This window comes from Harmonia axyridis, chromosome 5 (assembly GCF_914767665.1).
Source record: "Harmonia axyridis chromosome 5, icHarAxyr1.1, whole genome shotgun sequence".
Taxonomy (NCBI): Eukaryota; Metazoa; Arthropoda; class Insecta; order Coleoptera; family Coccinellidae; genus Harmonia; species Harmonia axyridis.
Genome location: NC_059505.1, coordinates 28,330,815 through 28,345,583, shown reverse-complemented (window position 1 = coordinate 28,345,583; position 14,769 = coordinate 28,330,815). Strand labels below are relative to the sequence as shown.

The 14,769-nt window shown below is 35.2% G+C and overlaps 10 non-coding genes across 10 annotated transcripts; 1 reads left to right on the top strand and 9 right to left on the bottom strand.

Annotated features, from left to right (window-relative positions):
- The first annotated feature begins 214 nt into the window (after positions 1-214).
- Trnak-uuu lies at positions 215-287 on the top strand. The gene has a single exon. It is a non-coding gene; the product is annotated as a tRNA-Lys (tRNA).
- Positions 288-2,876: 2,589 nt separating this feature from the next.
- Trnak-uuu lies at positions 2,877-2,949 on the bottom strand. Its single transcript has one exon. It is a non-coding gene; the product is annotated as a tRNA-Lys (tRNA).
- Positions 2,950-6,720: 3,771 nt separating this feature from the next.
- Trnak-uuu lies at positions 6,721-6,793 on the bottom strand. Its single transcript has one exon. It is a non-coding gene; the product is annotated as a tRNA-Lys (tRNA).
- A 326-nt stretch (positions 6,794-7,119) lies between these two features.
- Positions 7,120-7,192, bottom strand: Trnak-uuu. Its single transcript has one exon. It is a non-coding gene; the product is annotated as a tRNA-Lys (tRNA).
- Positions 7,193-7,518: 326 nt separating this feature from the next.
- Positions 7,519-7,591, bottom strand: Trnak-uuu. Its single transcript has one exon. It is a non-coding gene; the product is annotated as a tRNA-Lys (tRNA).
- A 5,212-nt stretch (positions 7,592-12,803) lies between these two features.
- Trnak-uuu lies at positions 12,804-12,876 on the bottom strand. The gene has a single exon. It is a non-coding gene; the product is annotated as a tRNA-Lys (tRNA).
- Positions 12,877-13,198: 322 nt separating this feature from the next.
- Trnak-uuu lies at positions 13,199-13,271 on the bottom strand. The gene has a single exon. It is a non-coding gene; the product is annotated as a tRNA-Lys (tRNA).
- A 324-nt stretch (positions 13,272-13,595) lies between these two features.
- Positions 13,596-13,668, bottom strand: Trnak-uuu. Its single transcript has one exon. It is a non-coding gene; the product is annotated as a tRNA-Lys (tRNA).
- Positions 13,669-13,993: 325 nt separating this feature from the next.
- Trnak-uuu lies at positions 13,994-14,066 on the bottom strand. Its single transcript has one exon. It is a non-coding gene; the product is annotated as a tRNA-Lys (tRNA).
- A 324-nt stretch (positions 14,067-14,390) lies between these two features.
- Positions 14,391-14,463, bottom strand: Trnak-uuu. The gene has a single exon. It is a non-coding gene; the product is annotated as a tRNA-Lys (tRNA).
- Positions 14,464-14,769: the final 306 nt, after the last annotated feature.

The window sequence follows — 14,769 nt, the reverse complement described above, 5'->3', positions numbered from 1 at the left end:
TCAAAGTATGTACTTTATTTGATATAATATATTCGCAATTCAATTCGATATTTTTGATTAAAATATGAGTCGATAGAATATTTAGAACAGTTTTAGGGTTATTTTAATCCAATATTTCTTGGATGTTTTCTTCTTTGGAAGAATTTTTTTAAAATTTGATCAACGTTGTTACTGCCCAACTCAGGAATCTTTAAAATCATAATTATCTTAAGCAGCCCGGGTAGCTCAGTCGGTAGAGCATTGGACTTTTAATCCAAGGGTCCAGGGTTCAAGTCCCTGCTCGGGCGAAATGTTTTTGCAAGAGTACCTTGAGAATCAAAGCAAAAACTGAAAATTGATAGCAATTTGAAATTCAAGAATCTGTCAATACATAACATACAGAAATATAAAATTAAATGACTTTATTTATAATTTGATAAAATTTATTCACAATTTAATTCAATATTCATTGTTATACTTTGAGTCAAGAGAATATTTTGGATATTTTTTTGTACTACATATTCCAATATTTCTTGAATGTGTTTTAGAGGTGTGAAAATATTTCTGGGAGATAGATCATTGCCTCAAACCCTAATGTTCAAATTTTCACCACAAAATTATGATTAGTTTTCTATAAACGTCTAATAGGCCATCGCGGCGAATCACCCTGTATAATAAGCTCGTTCAATATTTTGAAGTATGGAGATTGAAAATGAACCAAAACGAGAATAATATACCAATTAAAAAGTCCGCGGTTCTTCAGTTTTCTTCAAAACCCCGGGTTTATTTTAGGAAATAATGAACAAAAACTCACTGTCACCGAAACAAATGAGTTATTCCACAGCGATGCGAATCGAAATCACCGAAGACAAACAATTCCAATCAATCGTCTCTACAGTTGGTACCAGTGATGCGGTCCGTTGTTTTCATTGGATATCGGAAATCCATTAACTCAATTATCCCGTAGCCGAATGCTCCTTTAAAGTTTCCCGATGGAAAATTTCCATCGGAAACAAAAATGCTTTGGGTAATTACGCTGCGAAGGAGATGAAAAACCTTGTTTTGTGTACACGTCGTCGTCGGAACTCCGAACATTAGAACACGCAGCTCGAAAAGTAAAGTACTAATTACATTTTCATTTTGAGTGTATAACATTTTTCCGACGACCTGGAGCGAATATGGAATTTTCCGGTCGGGAAATGATTTGAGTGTTAACCTCGGGCTTTTCGAATCGATACGGTACGGGCCGCACCGCAACTTGTGATCCACCAAAATGAGGGCGAAACTCATTATTTCGTAGTTTTCAAATTTCCCGAACCACTTTGGGAAATGGATACTCGAATGTTGAATGTAAAAGAACCGGAGTTCCCGTCTACTTTCTCCAAGTCGACGAGCGTTGATTGCATGAAATTGGTCAAGGGTGGTGCTCAATGAAGGGATTCAACATGAACTTTTTTTTATGCAACGTTGTTTTTTTAGCTGCATGAGAAGTTTCGATGGTTGCTGTTTATGGTTTGACAGTTGAGAATGTCAAACTTTGTTGACATATCTGTTCAATAAGGTTTGGCAATTCATCAAGAATCGTTGAACGCCAGAACAACGCTCACTCATTGTGGAAAATAAATCAGTTTGCGGAGTTCATAGTGCAGTTTTTCCATTCGTTTTCGAACTAATTTTACTCTTCTCGATTAAAAACCATCAACAAGGCAAAGAAATGTGCGTTGAAAAATTGAAAAAGACGCCGAAATGTCGATACGTCGCTGATCTTAACTTGTTGTCCTTCGATTACGTGGACAATTTTACGTGAGGATCTTGGCCTATAAAATATAGCTTGTGTAAGAATTGAAGTCGAATCATAATCAATTTATACTCACAATTTTATTTTTAGAAGTGGTCCTGTTAACTGGCCTCCTCGTTAGTGCGACTTAACGCCTCTCGATAATTTTTTATGGGGTTCTGTTAAGTCATTGGTTTATGCCGACAAACCAGCAACTCTTGAAGCATTGGAAGTCAATATTCAAGCCACCACTGAGGTCACATGTTCAGATTTATTGGAAAAAGTATAGTGAAAAATTGAACATTTCTGTCTTGTATTATTATTTAAAATTCTCAGACTCATCCATTACATTATGTGAAATACTACCATAGTATAAGGAATTCCTTATACTATGATACTACGTAGGCGGACAACTTTGCTTTCATCGTTTATTTTTTCGAAATTCGAGGTCTTATTGTGAAAAACTGGTTATATATTTATGATTCAAAGTATTGTTCATCTCTGGCCACTACTTTCTTCCATCTTTCGGGCAGCGAACGAATCCCGCGTTGAAAAAACTGATCATCTTTTGAAGCGATCCACGACTATTACGATATCCACGATAATTTATGAGAAAAAAGTTTTTATTACTTGGGCCCATAACTTATTGAGTGATATGTTAATCTTTCATATTTTACTCGATCTTCCGCCCTGTACACGACCGGGCCGTAATCATTCTCTGGAAATCGTACGTCCCTCGCCGAATTCATCAATTACATATCCGAATATCGCATTTTCAGCGTATTCTTCTTATACGCCCTAGGTCCCGTCGTCGATGTGAGGAACAATAAATTCAGATTCTCGCCGGTTCCGGTGCATTCCCCGTAGAAAAAAAGATTTCGCTCATTGACACTTATTGCCTCCGTGATAAACGATCTTTTACTTCTCATTCACTTATAAAATTCAGTATATTCATCATGTCATGAATTGCGAATAAATTATATCAAATTACATATAACTAAAGTAATTTGATTTCATATTCCAGTATTTTATGTATTGACAGATTCTTGCATTTCAAATTGCTATCAATTTTCAGTTTTTGCATAGCTTTGATTCCCAAGGTACTCTTACAAAAACGTTTCGCCCGAGCAGGGACTTGAACCCTGGACCCTTGGATTAAAAGTCCAATGCTCTACCGACTGAGCTACCCGGGCTGCTTATCAAAATTAAGACTTTTAAAGATTTCTAAGTTGGGTAGAAACAACGTTAATTATAATAAAAAAAATCTTCCAAGGAATGACACATCCAAGAAATATTGGATTAGAATAACCCTTAAACTGTTCTAAATATTCTATCGACTCATATTACAATTAAAAATATCGAATTGAATTGCGAATAAATTATATCAAATTATAAATAAAGTACATACTTTTATTTTTTATTTGAGTATTTTATGTATTGACAGATTTTTTGTTCTCTAATTGCTATCAATTTTCAGTTTTCGCAGCGATTCTCAAGGTACTCTTGCAAAAACGTTTCGCCCGAGCAGGGACTTGAACCCTGGACCCTTGGATTAAAAGTCCAATGCTTTGCTTTTGCTTTTATAGTCTTTATTATATTTTAATATGTACATGTTATAATGGTTTACATCATTTGTTGTTTGATATTTTAGTAGTTCCTATCTATACATGATTTACCTACAATAATAATAATATTTTGGCTGGACGCCTTTAGATATTCAGAGGTTTTGTTTTTTTTTTATGTGTTAAGTTAGCACTGAAGTTCATAGTATTCACAGGAAAATGTAGAGAAAAACCTGTTTTCATTGTTTCCCAGTATCTTGGGCTTAAGCAGTATCAACAATATATAAAATGATATATAAAAAATAACATCAACAATAACAACAACAAAAACAACAATAATTACAGTAGCAATAACAGTAGTAATTAGCTACATGTTAGCTATTTTTGTAGCTAATGTGTTTTCTATTGAATATGGGTAAATGCTCGTAGGGAAGGGCATGTTTTCCATTGGCGTTTTTCGAGTTCTTTCTAGTCAAAGTTATTTTGTTAACGGGATCGCTCACGTATCTCGTTTTTTCGTAAAAGTTCGCGGAAATTCTATCTATGTGATTTTTTATTGTTTCAATACCTGCTAATTCGTGCAAATCTGTGATTCTTGTGTATCTATCCTTGTTAGTGATAAGCCTCAGCATTCTGTTTTGAAAAATTTGTAACGGTCGTGTCGGCCATGATTTCAAGTGACACCAGGCCGGTGCCGCATACGTTATGATTGGTCTTATTAAGGAAGTGTATATTAATTTTTTATTTTTTTGATTCATACGGCTATTCTTGCACATTAGAGGATACAGGATTCTGTTTGCCCCGTTGGCTTTTATTAAAGTTTTTTCAATGTGTTTGTGAAAATTAAGTCGGCTATCTAGTTCCATTCCCAGATATTTAACCGTATTATTAGCTGTGATTGGATGGTTGTTAAGTTTAAGAGGAATTGAGATTTTGTTGTCGTTTAGTTTTCGGCTAAACACGATCTGTTCGGTTTTTTTCTCATTTACTCTGATCTTCCAGGTTTTGTAAAATTCGGTTAGTTTGTCGATATTATATTGTAGCAATCTGTTCGCTATTGCCGAATGAAAGGAGTGAGCGTATAATGCAGTGTCGTCTGCGAATAGCGCCATTTTTGTGTTTGGAAAACCTGGAAGGTCGTGTATGTAGAGGTTAAAGAGTCTGGGTCCAAGGACGCTTCCTTGAGGTACACCTGATTTAATTTTTTTGATGGACGATAGTTTATTGCCGATTTTTACTACGTATTTTCTGTTCGAAAGGTATGAATTTATTAGTTTGATGATAAAGTAGGGAAGTCCGAGTTTTATCATTTTGTAAGTAAGACCTTGGATCCAGACCCTGTCAAATGCTTTCTCTATGTCTAGAAAAAGCATGGCTGTGTTCTTTTTTTTGTTGAATTCGTTGATAATGTCTATTACTATTCTACAGATTTGGTGTGTGGAACTATGTTTTTCTTTGAACCCAAATTGATACGGTTCATGCAATTCCGTGTGTTTGAGTGTTTTTGTTAGTATTTTGAGAATAATTTTTTCGGAGATTTTACTGAGCGTTGATAACAGACTGATCGGTCTGTAATTAAGTGGTGATTTTTTGTCGCTACTACTTTTATGTATAGGAACAACTAGTCCAATTTTCCATGTATTCGGCCAGTGTTGCAAGTCGATTATGGCGTTGATTATATAATTGAGTTGCACGATTGCCTTTTTAGTGAGGTTTTTGATCAGTTTGTTATCAATTTCGTCTATTCCTGGGGATTTGTTATTTGCTAAGTTGTTAATAATGTTTTTTATTTCTAGTGGGTTGGTATGAAACTTTTTCGATTCATTATTAGTACTGGTATGGCTACTTAAGTAATTTTCTACAATTTCTATGATTTTTTTATCTTCGGAGCTGTTTGTCGGACCTATGTCATGTATCTTCTCATAGGTTTCTGCCAAAAGTTCCGTTTTTTGTTCCAATGCTCTACCGACTGAGCTACCCGGGCTGCTTAACATATTTATGATTTTAAAGATTCCTAACTTGGGCAGTAACAACGTTAATTAAATTTAAAAAAAATTCTTCCAAAGAAGAACACATCCAAGAAATATTGGATTAAATTCGATGGTGAGGAATATCAGTCACAAAGAACAGTTGTATACAATTTATTCAATGACAACGTTTCTGAGCATTTAGCTGCTTCATCAGGCTAAAAACAAAAACCAATTTATAAACAACGGCATGGATCATACAATTGGTGTAGCAATAAAGTTAAAAAATACATAAAATGACGTCGCTATACAATAATAAATATGAAATATGAACTAGATGACAAAATAACAATGAATATAAATACAAAGCAAAACAACATGAAACAATTCACGCCAGGTCGGCCAAGGAAACAATAAGATTACAAGAAAAAGCAATCTCACCCTATGAATAACGGTTATTAATCATTCGAATACATCGAAATCATCAAATTAATGTTCATACAATAAAATGGCATTCTCAGGATAGCATTAAAAACCACATCAAATAAGTCGTATCAGTATAAACAAAAGTATCAGGCAAGACAGACTGCATTAAAATGTGTAAGATATACTAAACACCCGATTCAAAACGAAACACGAACTACCGCGTAATAAAACTATCTACATTAACCTTTTTAATTAAGTTAAAATACACCGAACTCAAACTACCAATATCGGTGCGTGTATTCACAGAATATTTTATTCTCTTGATAAAACCCATTTCTTTAAATGTTCGTTTGAACCAATTCTTTTCTTTATTTGAAATTTTTACATTATTAAAATCAAAGGAGTGGTCATTAATTTTTGCATGCTGTGATAATGCTGTTGCTTCACTACGATTTTTGCAATCTCTCTCATGTTGTTTCAACCTCGACCCTATATACTGTTTTGTTTGGCCTATGTAACTGCCAGCACAATTTGAACAATCTATTTTGTATACTAAATTAGAATGTCTCATCAACGGATTGCCATCCTTTAGTCGACTGAACAATTTGCCCACAGTTTTATTATAATAAAAAACTACTTTGTTTGATAGATTGCTCATTATTCTTGCCAATTGCTGAGAGCATCCCGGTATATAGATTAATTTACAATAATGTGTCGTTTGATCAACATCACTGGATGATCGAGAATCACTTGCACTAATAGATGAAATAAAAAATCTTATTTATTAAATTACCAATTATCCTTTACTTCTCATTCACTTTTGAAATTCGGGATATTCATCATGTCATGAATTGCGAATAAATCATTTCAAATTACATATGAATGAAGTTTTTTGATTTTATATATCAACATTTTATGTATTGACAGATTCTTGTCTTTCAAATTGCTATCAATTTTCAGTTTTTGCAAAGCTTCGATTCTCAAGATAACTACTCTTGCAAAAACGTTTCGCCCGAGCAGGGACTTGAACCCTGGACCCTTGGATTAAAAGTCCAATGCTCTACCGACTGAGCTACCCGGGCTGCTTATCAAAATAATGACTTTTAAAGATTCCTAAGTTGGGTAGAAACAACGTTAATTATAATAAAAAAAAATCTTCCAAGGAATAACACATCCAAGAAATATTGGATTAGAATAACCCTTAAACTGTTCTGAATATTCTATCGACTCATAATACAATTGAAAATATCGAATTCAATTGCGAATAAATTATATCAAATTATAAATAAAATCATTTGATTTTATATATCAGTATTTTATGTATTGACAGATTCTTGCATTTCAAATTGCTATCAATTTTCAGTGTTTGCAAAGCTTTGATTCTCAAGGTACTCTTGCAAAAACGTTTCGCCCGAGCAGGGACTTGAACCCTGGACCCTTGGATTAAAAGTCCAATGCTCTACCGACTGAGCTACCCGGGCTGCTTATCAAAATAATGACTTTTAAAGATTCCTAAGTTGGGTAGAAACAACGTTAATTATAATAAAAAAAAATCTTCCAAGGAATAACACATCCAAGAAATATTGGATTAGAATAACCCTTAAACTGTTCTGAATATTCTATCGACTCATAATACAATTGAAAATATCGAATTCAATTGCGAATAAATTATATCAAATTATAAATAAAATCATTTGATTTTATATATCAGTATTTTATGTATTGACAGATTCTTGCATTTCAAATTGCTATCGATTTTCAGTGTTTGCAAAGCTTTGATTCTCAAGGTACTCTTGCAAAAACGTTTCGCCCGAGCAGGGACTTGAACCCTGGACCCTTGGATTAAAAGTCCAATGCTCTACCGACTGAGCTACCCGGGCTGCTTAATATAAATTAGATTTTAAATATTCCTATGTTGGTTTGTACATCCTTCCGCCCTGTATACGACCGGGCCGTAATCATTCTCTGGAAATCGTACGTCCCTCGCCGAATTCATCAATTACATATCCGAATATCGCATTTTCAGCGTATTCTTCTTATACGCCCTAGGTCCCGTCGTCGATGTGAGGAACAATAAATTCAGATTCTCGCCGGTTCCGGTGCATTCCCCGTAGAAAAAAAGATTTCGCCGATGACACTTATTGCCTCCGTGATAAACGATCCTTTACTTCTCATTCACTTATAAAATTCGGGATATTCATCATGTCGGTAACAAGCGGACGAGCGTCGACGGGAAGAGGACCTTCTCCAGCGGCAAATCGAGTCACGAGCCAACACTTTTTGCACACACCGCCCCATTTTTCGAAATATCGAAGGATGGAGAGTTCGGCCGGAGAGATGGCTTTTTAGAGGGCGTGAATTTTTAACGACACCCTTCCGTCTTCTCCGGGAGAGAAGAGGACGACAAAAAACCGGGCAGTTTCGGGACGCGAGGAAACGCACCGTTTCGGTCGTTACCAGGAATATCGAGCTGAAAAGCTGCTACTGTTGGGGGCCCGTCAAGGAGGGCGCTTGTTTTTTTTTTTTTTTTTGATGTGAATAAAATCGAGATGACGCGCGGGATTTTGATTCTTGTGGCGTTTATGAAATTTATAATGAATTGAATTCGGGCTTGGAAATTTTATCTATATGATCGAATGAGCGTAATATGACTATTGACTGGTTTATTCACGAGAGTGAGAAAGCAGTCATGATATACGAGGAAAAAGTGCGTGGTTCAGCATTTTATGTACTGGCAGATTTTAGCATTTCAAATTGCTATCAATTTTCATTATTGCTTCGATTCTGTATTCTGTTAAAACGTTTGTCCCGAGCAGCATACTAAGAACATTAATTATATTGAAGAAAATTCTCCGAAGTAAGAACACTTCCAAGAAATATTGGATTAAAATAACTCTAAAACTGTTCCAAATATTCTATCAACTCATATTACAATTAAAAATGTCAAATTGAATTACGAATAAATTATATCAAATTATAAATAAAGTACATACTTTGATTTTATATTTGAGTATTTTAAGTATTGACAGATTTTTGGTTTTCAAATTGCTATCAATTTTCAGTTTTTGCTGCGATTCTCAAGGTACTCTTGCCAAAACGTTTCGCCCGAGCAGGGACTTGAACCCTGGACCCTTGGATTCAATCAAATCAAATCAAAAACGTTTATTTATAATATTGGTATATACAAGTTATGTTTTAAGTAAATAAGACATGTGAAACAATGGTGCTATATAAAGCTTCTACCCTGGGGTATTTGCAATAATTATCATAAAAATGTTATAGAAAACTTAAGGTAATTGGGGAGTAGGGCGATTGCTTGTTTATGATTTATTTATTTCAATATTAAGGGAAAATTCAGGAAAATTAGGTTAAAAACCTGATCTAAATAATTTGGGGGGGGAATATGGGTTGGGGTGGGTTATATACAATAATGTTCAACAGTTATATACATATTTACAATTTACAGTTATATTGGTTAGGCTAGCCGGCGAGATGCGAATGGGTTAGGCCACCAATTGCTAGAGCGTGCCCACTCCCTTGCGTCGTAAGTTCGCTCGTGTCGCTGTTGGGTCAAAACCCGTGGACCGATTGAACATTACGATTTCGGGGCGATGGACACGTCATTTGCATTGACGGTTCTAACATTCCTCGGACCTCGTCGACAAGACATATTTTCCAATATGTCGGTATGTGATAGTGCCAGTGTGAAATAGCGATTTGATTTTGGGGGTTATTTTAGGGAGGTTTAAGGAAAATTGGGAGGTGTTGGTAAGGAAGGGAGTGAGGGAGTCTGGGGTTAGTTCCGTGGAATCTAGTTTTGGTAATATTTTTTGTAACGCTGTTCGTATTACACTGGTATTCGTAGAAATCGCTCGATATTTTGTTGTAGTAGTCGCGTATGGTGGGAATGGCTGCGGTTTCGTGTAGGTCGGTAATTCTGGTGTAGTAGGGCTTTTTTAGGGCAAGTCTCAGTACTTTGTTCTGTAAGATCTGTATAGGTCTCAGGGGGGTAGGTTTTAGGTGGCAGAAGGCCGGAGCTGCGTATGTCATTAGTGGTCGTATGTATGCTGTATATATTAATAATTTGTTCTTGTCGGTAAGGGTACTTTTTCTGCACAACAGGGGGTACATTTTCTTTTTGGCGGCGTATGCCTTATTCACAGAAGTTTTAATATGGCGGTGGAAGTTCAATCGTTCGTCCAGCTCAATTCCCAGATATTTTACACACCTTTTCGGGCTAATTACTGTGTCGCCTATTTTAAGGTTGTTTGCAATGGTTTTGTTGATGACTCTACGGCTAAACACGATTTGTTCGGCTTTTGTCTCATTCAGTTTTATTTTCCATCTTTCAAAATATTTTTGTAGGATTTTGAGATGGTTTTTCAACTCGTTGTTAGCCTCTTCCGCAAAAGCTGAATGAGCATATATAGCTGTGTCATCAGCGTAGAGTGCTATATTGGTTTTGTCATGCATTGGTATGTCTTGGACGTAGATATTGAATAACCTAGGTCCGAGAGCAGAGCCCTGTACAATGCCTGCAGCGATGTTCTTAGGGTCGGAGATTTCATTTCCTATTTTAACTACAAATTTCCTATTGCTGAGGTAGGAGTGAACTAATTTTATTATGAATTTTGGAAATTCTAGTTTGATTAACTTATAGATCAGGCCCTCTTTCCAGACTTTATCGAAGGCTTTTTCGATGTCTAGGAGAAGCATGACTGTGTGATTTTTCTTGTTAAAATTATTAATAATGTCTACGACTATTCTGCAGATTTGCTGTATCGAGTTATGACCTTCCTTGAATCCGAATTGGTGATCGTCTCGGATTTTATTGGTTTTGATAGTGTCTTTGATTTTTAAAATGAGTATTTTCTCAGTCAGTTTGTCGAGGTTAGATAGTAGGCTGATTGGTCTGTAGCTTGCTGGGGAGGTGTTGTCTTTCCCAGCTTTAAGAATAGGTGTGATAGTTGCCATTTTCCAGCACGAAGGCCAGTGCTGGGTTCGGAAGATGGCGTTGATGATATAGTTTAATTGAACTAATGCCTTTTTAGAGATATTTTTAATCAGCCTATTATCTATCTCGTCATTACCAGGTGCTTTATGTAGTGGGAGTTTCTTAATTTCTAAATATAATTCCGTCGGGTTAGTCAGGTACTTATGTTTATGAATTGGTATGTTGGTGTTATTTTTTAGTAGGAAATCTTCCACCACTTTGCGGATGTTCGCCTGTTCTGGGTTATCGGACTGGGGGATATGATGAGCAGATTCGAAGTTGTCCGCAAGTACGTCCGCTTTTTCCTTTTCTGTTACGAATTCCGCGGAATTTTGGACTAAGATGGGAACTTGGGAGTACTTTTTCGCAAAATTTTGGGAAGTTTTCCAAAAAGCTTTTCTATTATCGTTTAGTTTCAACAGTTTTTGTTCCCATCTTTCGTTTTTAAATATTTTTATTTCCCGATGAATTTCACGAGTATAATGATTCAGAGTTTCGTTATCGACTTGTCTGCGGTGGTTTTGCCATCGTTTTCTAATTTTGTTCCGAAATTTAATCAAGTCGATAATGTGTTCCGAAAGTTTATCAAATTCATCTTTTTTCGGGGCTTTCGGGGTGGTTTTGTCGCGTGCGTACTTGAGGGCCTTCGTGAATTTTTCGATCTCCAGTTCGATTTCCGAGGCGGTTTCGATTTTGTTGTTAATTACAATTTTGTCGTCTAATAATTTGCGAAAGGATTCCCAGTTGGTGGGTAAGTAGTTGTACACCAGCTTTTCGGGGTTACTTTCGATATTGCTGTTGATTGAGAAAATAACGGGGTTATGGTCAGATCCAAGTTGGCAACTTGAATCTGGAGCCGAATTTAATTTTATATTTCTCGTAAGCACCAAGTCTATTGTACTTGGTGCTCTAGAATTCATTGGAAAATGGGTATGTCCATTGGGGACATTTAAAACAATTTCATTGTTTGATTCAAGGAAGCTGAAGAGACAATTGCCGTTGGAATTTCTACAATTGCAATTCCATTCTTCGTGTTTAGCGTTCAGGTCTCCAAGCACTATGGAATGTTTGTTTTTTAATAAGATATTTCTTAGACAGTTGGTGGTGAAATTATTGCTGGGTCTATTATACACCGCCGTAATTGTAAATCGGCCGTCAATAAGAACGCTTGCATTCTCTATTGTGCAGTTTATCGTCGGTAAGTTAACAGAATTTATGTTGTTTTTCGTTAGTAGGGCCTCTCCATCCTGGTCACTGTAGTCGGAAGATTCATGAAGAATCTCCATTTTTTCAACGTTCATTTTTTTTTTAAATTCCTCTCTCAGAGGAATTTAAAATGCACTATACTCGCTTTCACTTGTTCACTATTTACCCGAGAGCAGGTAAATTTAACAATCACACTGAAGGTTCTGAGACCTTTTCGAAAGTTGGGATGCGGCGTGGCGCCGGAATGTCGCTTTCAACGGTCTTTTTGACATACACTTTTAAAAGGTAAACTAGGCACAACTAGAGCGGTCTGAGGACAACCTTTCACTTCAGAGATCTGGGACCCTTGGATTAAAAGTCCAATGCTCTACCGACTGAGCTACCCGGGCTACTTATTGAAACTACGATTTTTAAAGATTCCTTAGTGGGGTAGAAACAACGTTAATCATATTGAAAAAATCTTCCAAGCAGGACATATCCAAGAAATATTGGATCAAAATAACCCTAAAACTGTTCTGAATATTTTCTCTACGCATATTACAATTAAAAATATCGAATTAAATTGCGATTAAATTAAAACTATGATTTTTAAAGATTCCTCAGTTGGGTAGAAACAACGTTGATTATATTAAAAGAAAAATCTTCCAAGCAGGACACATCCAAGAAATATTGGATCAAAATAACCCTAAAACTGTTCTAAATATTCTCTCCACTCATATTACAATTAAAAATATCGAATTAAATTGCGAATGAATTATATGAAATTATAAATAAAGTCATTTGATTTTATATTCCAGTATTTTATGTATTGACAGATTCTTGCATTTCAAATTGCTATCAATTTTCAGTTTTTGCGAAGCTTTGATTCTCAAGGTACTCTTGCAAAAACGTTTCGCCCGAGCAGGGACTTGAACCCTGGACCCTTGGATTAAAAGTCCAATGCTCTACCGACTGAGCTACCCGGGCTGCTTATTGAAACTATGATTTTTAAAGATTCCTTAGTGGGGTAGAAACAACGTTAATCATATTGAAAAAATCTTCCAAGCAGGACACATCCAAGAAATATTGGATCAAAATAACCCTAAAACTGTTCTAAATATTTTCTCTGCGCATATTACAATTAAAAATATCGAATTAAATTGCGAATAAATTATATGACATTATAAATAAAGTCATTTGATTTTATATTCCAGTATTTTATGTTTTGACACATTCTGGCATTTCAAATTGCTATCAATTTTCAGTTTTGCGAAGCTTTGATTCTCAAAGTTCTCTTGCAAAAACGTTTCGCCCGAGCAGGGACTTGAACCCTGGACCCTTGGATTAAAAGTCCAATGCTCTACCGACTGAGCTACCCGGGCTGCTTATTAAAACTATGATTCTTAAAGATTCCTTAGTTGGTTAGAAACAACGTTAATTATATTAAAAAAAAATCTTCCAAGAGGACACATCCAAGAAATATTGGATCAAAATAACCCTAAAACTGTTCTAAATATTCTCTCCACTCATATTACAATTAAAAATATCGAATTAAATTGCGAATGAATTATATGAAATTATAAATAAAGTCATTTGATTTTATATTCCAGTATTTTATGTATTGACAGATTCTTGCATTTCAAATTGCTATCAATTTTCAGTTTTTGCGAAGCTTTGATTCTCAAGGTATTCTTGCAAAAACGTTTCGCCCGAGCAGGGACTTGAACCCTGGACCCTTGGATTAAAAGTCCAATGCTCTACCGACTGAGCTACCCGGGCAGCTTATTAAAACTATGATTTTTAAAGATTCCTCAGTTGGGTAGAAACAACGTTAATTATATTAAAATAAAATCTTCCAAGCAGGACACATCCAAGAAATATTGGATCAAAATAACCCTAAAACTGTTCTAAATATTCTCTCCACTCATATTACAATTAGAAAAATCGAATTGAATTGCGAATGAATTATATGAAATTATAAATAAAGTCATTTGATTTTATATTCCAGTATTTTATGTTTTGACACATTCTTGCATTTCAAATTGCTATCAATTTTCAGTTTTTGCGAAGCTTTGATTCTCAAGGTACTCTTGCAAAAACGTTTCGCCCGAGCAGGGACTTGAACCCTGGACCCTTGGATTAAAAGTCCAATGCTCTACCGACTGAGCTACCCGGGCTGCTTATTAAAACTATGATTCTTAAAGATTCCTTAGTTGGTTAGAAACAACGTTAATTATATTAAAAAAAAATCTTCCAAGAGGACACATCCAAGAAATATTGGATCAAAATAACCCTAAAACTGTTCTAAATATTCTCTCCACTCATATTACAATTAAAAATATCGAATTAAATTGCGAATGAATTATATGAAATTATAAATAAAGTCATTTGATTTTATATTCCAGTATTTTATGTATTGACAGATTCTTGCATTTCAAATTGCTATCAATTTTCAGTTTTTGCGAAGCTTTGATTCTCAAGGTATTCTTGCAAAAACGTTTCGCCCGAGCAGGGACTTGAACCCTGGACCCTTGGATTAAAAGTCCAATGCTCTACCGACTGAGCTACCCGGGCTGCTTATTAAAACTATGATTCTTAAAGATTCCTCAGTTGGGTAGAAACAACGTTAATTATATTAAAATAAAATCTTCCAAGCAGGACACATCCAAGAAATATTGGATCAAAATAACCCTAAAACTGTTCTAAATATTCTATCCACTCATATTACAATTAGAAAAATCGAATTGAATTGCGAATGAATTATATGAAATTATAAATAAAGTCATTTGATTTTATATTCCAGTATTTTATGTATTGACAGATTCTTGCATTTCAAATTGCTATCAATTTTCAGTTTTGCGAAGCTTTGATTCTCAAAGT